Source organism: Malus domestica, chromosome 02 (assembly GCF_042453785.1).
Source record: "Malus domestica chromosome 02, GDT2T_hap1".
In the NCBI taxonomy this organism is placed as follows: domain Eukaryota; kingdom Viridiplantae; phylum Streptophyta; class Magnoliopsida; order Rosales; family Rosaceae; genus Malus; species Malus domestica.
This window is the reverse complement of record NC_091662.1, coordinates 17,518,828-17,524,827: the sequence shown is the minus strand read 5'-3', so window position 1 is coordinate 17,524,827 and position 6,000 is coordinate 17,518,828.

Below are 6,000 nucleotides of genomic sequence, written 5' to 3'. Positions count from 1 at the left end.
TGTTCATACCAACGAGTACTACTTAAATACGCTAAAAGAATAAGTCATACTTTTCTCTAACGATGGTTAACGGAAGTCCAAGTCCTTGCCTCTAGGGCATTTTCATCAATTCCCTCAATTAAAATAAATAAAAATGTAAAGTTAGGGACGGGTTGTCACATTACATCCTTAGCTTCATTTTGATTTTTGAATCATTGAAAAAGTTTGAGTTTTGAACCCAAATCAGAGCTCAGGAAGTTTCCCGGCCTAATCCCCAGATTCCGACTATTGTAGCAACAACAAGCCTTAAACCAGGTCGACCTAACCTGATAATCTAAAACTTGGATCCGACACTGACCCGTTGATCCGACTCAGTGATCCGTTGACTCAACCCGTTTACCCTAACCCAACCCAGATCCAATTGGAATATTCTCTTAAATATTTCCTGGAATATTCTCTGTAATATTCTCTACGTTAACTTTTACGAAATTTTCTCGGAAATTCTCCTAGACTAATTTTGATGCCCTAAATCTGTGTTTAGCATCTGTTTAGTGAAATTCAGAAGTTTTAACGTAGTTGACCAGCCTGGTGTCTCGATTGACTGTTAACTTTCCTGTTGACTTTTTACAAAATTGGCCAGAACCCTTCTTACTGAATTTTGATGCTCTGATTTCAAATTCGCTGTCCATTTTTTCAAATTCAAACGTTTTAACTGAGTTTTACTAATGGACCTCAATATCATGCTTAGGTGAGATTATTATCGAATAATCCGGCTTTCCTAGCTGGAATGGGTGTGATCTCGCAAGTATCTATGAGTGGGTCTTTTCTTTTATATAGTATATATATTTATTCATGAATTTCCTACATGATGCCATAGTTAAATTAACGTTTATAAGAAATGTCATAATGATGAAAATCATGATATCTTTATAAATCCTACGAGATGCCATAATTATATTTACGAACATTAATAGTATTATGCTGACTAGAATTATCGATTTTACCATTGCATGATTATATTTATGTTATCTGCTCATGTGTGCTACTCTGGCGTTGGTACTCGCCCGAGCTAGGGCCAGTCTTCACGTTTATGTTCACATCACACCGTACGCTCACTTTGGATTCATTGTAGGTGTCAGTCCTCTCCTAGCTTGCTATAGGCAATTAGGACTCGTATGTGATGCGCATAGCACAAGTCTTCATGTGATTGTGGTACTATAGCGTAAATCATTATTGCACCCAGTCATGTTTATGCCAGAATATCTTTGCATGAGCTTGTGTGTCAACATATGTCGATACATGATATGTTTGTTTATGTGAGATATTGTGACTACTATATATTATGTATTTATTTACGAAACATTGTGAAGTATTGCATTCTTGGGATATTATTGTTTACAGTAAGTATTTTCATACTATACGTAGTATGCTATTTTTAGGAACTATATTTATTTTACAGCGATGGGTTATTACGTTTTCGAAAAGGTTTTACCAAGCTTTACTTTTAGGCCCACTCACCCTTGTTTCTCGCTCCTCCAGGTTTTAGTGGCAGAGCTTCATATCGACGAGGAACCTTGACAAACGCTAGTATAGGAGATTACCTTCGATGGTATAATCCGTATCCTACTTTTACTGAACTTTACTTATGCTTTAACATCACGTGTGAAATGAGTTCAATCCCGCTCACATGCGCACTCTTGCATTTAGTCACTTTTAGGTTTAAATTTATTCATATTTTCCACACCACCACAGTTTTATGGCTTTGTCAACTTCCCCGTGTCGGGCAACACAACTTGATTTGAAATCTAGGTGGACATTCCTGGTCGGGGTGTGTCATTATCCCTCCTTTTACCCCATTTCTTATCTTTTGGGTTGGTGAGATTGGTAAACTCTCAAACTTCTCTACCTGTAATTGTTATGCTCTCGTCGTTTTATCGAGAGGATGAAGTGCAACACCAAGTAATTAATTGAAATTCCCAATTCTTTTCCAGTTACAGTTCAGAAGCCAACTGATGAGACTCTTCCGGTTCAGATTCAGCATCTGCTTTGTTAATCTGGACAACACAAACTATAAATTGCAATTGAATGAAGTAAAGAAATTGGAATTTGTTTTTTCACTCGTTTTTTATTGGATTTCTCTTTTGTATTTTGTATTTTCTTTTTCTTGTCTTTATTATTAAATAAAGTTATATGATGACTTTTGAGTAAAATTCAAAATTTTGAAGCCCTTTTCAATAGTTTTCTTTTTTAGTTGAAGGGTAAGTTGCAAAAATACAACACTACCATTGCTATTTACTTGCATTGTATTCACCAAAAATTCTATAATGCTTCAAAATATAAGATATTTTAGACATTTTAATTGTCGAATCTTAATTGTTTGTTTTTAACCAAACAACCAACGATTAAAAGACCTTGAGTATCTAACACTCTAAAGCACAATAAAAAAAACCTCCTATATTTACAATTCAAATTGAACTATTTGTGTATTTTGGCATAACAATTCCATTCTTTTAGATCTTATGATCTAAGAAAATTGTGATCACATAATTTCTGTGAGCGTAACAAAAAAAATATGGTGGAAGAATTTGATTAGTAGAATAATGATAACCATTCAATCTAAACAATAGCCAATTAGTAGTATGAGGAATTCTAAGGAGACTCTATCAAAAGGGGACTCCATGGACTCTCTATCATTTGACAATTTAATTTCAATTCTCGTGCCAACATTATAAAATATTGTGCCAAAAACATGAGGTGGCTGATAATCTATGAAAAATTCCACTTTTGAGAGAGTCTCCTTAACATTTATGAAGAATAATTGAGCCAGTTGGCTGGCATTACAAATTGGATTCATCTTCCTCAAGGGTTTAATTTATTGGAAGGCGAACAAACATTTGAAAATTTAATTCGAATGTCAACCCCCACGGCATATGTTTATTTGGTTTATCAACACTATTTTAGTGTACTATTTGACATGAAAGTTGAAAATATGTTACAGCCTCAAGTGGTATATAGATTATGCGAAGAGAAAAATTAATCTATTATAAAAGTGCCATGAAATACCTTCTATTATTATTAATTGGTCAATTTGATTTTCATTTTGAATTTTTTTCTATTCTACTAAATGTTGCAAATATAAACTACACATTAATAGAACCTGATTGTTAACCAAAACTTTAGAAAATCATCATTCTAACTCTCTAATCAAAACTGAATATAAATAAAAATTATGGCCAATTGAGTAAGTACATGGACACACATTTTACTGTTGTTTAAGTGAATCTCACAATCATGTAATAGTAACAAGCTCTATTTAAAATTTTCAAAATTAGAAACCCAAAAACAAAACAACCTCCAATCAAACAAAAAATGAACAATAGGCTTACAAAAAGAAGAGGAAGGTGGAGCGGTTGTTTGGTACAGTGTGAAAGAACGTGGGAAAATGAAGAAAAGAGAGATAGGGGTGGGTTCAAAAAACCGAAAACCGAACCGAATGAAAAAACCGAACCGAATTGAAAAAACCTAACCGAACCGAATTCTTTTGGTTCGGTTCGGTTTTAGTGATCTAGAAACCTAGCCAAACCGAACCGAACCAAATTAATTAAATTAATTTTTTTATTTAATTATTTGTTTTGGGTATTATTTTCTAAACCCAATTTGTAAGTTAAAATGTGCTAAACCCAATGTGTTGCCAAACTTTAAGCTCAAAATATTAAAAAAAGACCTATAAAAACTCTAAACCCGAACCTATTATTTCTCCCCCATATAAGGTTCCGGAACCAAACCTCCTCCTGAAGTACCTACATCCATCTCCATAGCACTATCTACTTCTACCCAAACTTTCTTTTCCAAATCTACTCTCATATAACATGTAACAGAATCCATAAACATTTATTTCGAGTAGATTACTTGGGTAATTTGTGATGGAAAAGAATCCAACACACACTAAATAAATCCACCCACGCATTACTTTTACTAATCAAGTTGTCAACATGCAGTTACAAGCAAACAGCCCTGATCTTTGAACAACATCATACAATTTAACTTTTCTAAGTCATTTGTACAATTTTTGTGTTGTGAGGTTGTTAGTTTGGACTTTGGAATACTCGATTGATGATTTTAGTTCAACTTTAAATGTTTATTTTCATTGTCTTTGATTCTAGTTAGAATGCTTATGTTATGAATGTGTTGGATATGTTAAAATTTAAAATTTCAATGTTTTTCATTTTTTGAAAAATAAAAAAATAAAAAACCGAAACCGAACCTAAACCGAACCGGAAAAAATCGAACAGAAAAAAACCGAAAAAAAAATGAACCGAACTGAACCGAACCGAAATTTCGGTTTGGTTTCGGTTTTGACAAAAAACCGAACCGATTTGAATCGAACCCACCCCTAGAGAAAGAAGCATGGACCAGTTCCCTTACTCTCCTTTTCATCTCCCTTTGTTCATTAATGATAAGTCGTAGTAAATAAAAAGAAAACTTAGTTGCACAGCAAAAGTGTGTGTGCTGATTGCTAGTCCAAATTAAAAAAAAAAACATTTTGTGAGCTAAAACATATTTTCAGGGAATTGAACAATGTTGCAGATTAGTTAGCCAAATGGAGCTACAATTTGTACCTTGGTTTGTATATTTTTGAGCTCCCTCTCCAATGGGTTATGCAACATTTAACAGATGATCTTGTAGGTGCTTCTATGGGCGCTCTATTGTTATTAATGATATGGCTTAGCTTGGTCTAGGTGTTTTCATCCCCTCTGTTTACCAAAAAAAAAAAACGTTTTATTTATAAGGAAAACTAATGAAAATGGCTTGAAAACTTTGAATGTTAACGAAGAGTCAAGTAATAACTTTATTTAATGGTTAGAACAAAGTCCAACACTAAACCAGTCCAATCAAAATGGCCCAACAGTAAATTTTCGATTTTGCCCTCAAAAACCTTTGCCTGTTTAATCTCAATCTCAATCTCTGTCCCCCTTTCTCGATATCTACGCCTATTCTCTATTATTGTTTTTATTCCAATTCAATTCCAGTTCTTCAAATTTTGCAATCGAATCGATCAAATCTCGCTTTCCTTTTCTCTCGATCTCTCCACCCAATCTCTTTTTCGTTTTCAATTGGAATTCTACCATTTCTCGAATCAATTGAATCAGTCGAACCCGATAAGCACGGGTGAGCGTCTCAGCATCGAGTCTCTGGAGCTCAGTTTCTCCTGTCAATAGAACACGCTTTGTTTCTCGTTGAAATTTGCGTGACAAAATATTTGTGTAAATTTGGAGGCAAATGTTTGTTACCAACATGGATTCGGCGATGTTGATGGAGGTCCGAGTACGATGTTGATCCCAGTACATTTTATGTGGCCTTATGGGGACAGAAGTGTGTTTCTCAATGGTTCTTTTGCTCGGTGAGACTCTGAGTTTTCGATCTCAAATTTTGTTTGTATATAAATGGAATTTAATTCCATCTGATTGGTTAGGCTGCTTTGTTTAATTAAATTGAATAATTTTCTTTCTACAGTAATTGTGGATGCAAAATTTCTCCTCTTCGATCTTGGACGATTTTGCACCTACAAAACAACTAGCACCTTAGGTTAAGGTCAAAAGCCTCACTCGCCCACAATGAATGGGGGGTTTTGGCTGAAGAACCTACGATGCCAAAGTTAGAATTTTAGAGAGAAATAGTGTTTAGAGTATTTGAGATTTTTTGTAAGAGAATTGGAATGACTTTTTGGTGAGAATAGGTGTCTATTTATAGGATTAAGCTTATCCATTTTTCCCCTTGGTGTGGCCGGCCTTGATGGTTTTTGTGGTTATGATTTTGGCTTAATTGGCTAATTAAGTATGAAAGAAGTAAATGGGAGGTTATAAAAATATTTATTTGTATAAATGGGGTAGTAAAATGGGGAAAAGTAAGAAAGACTAAGAAGAATGTGAGGTGACCGGCCACTACCTATTTTTAGGGTGAATGGGATATATATTGTGATTAATTGGGTAATTTAATTGATGTTTAATGGATTAATTGGGT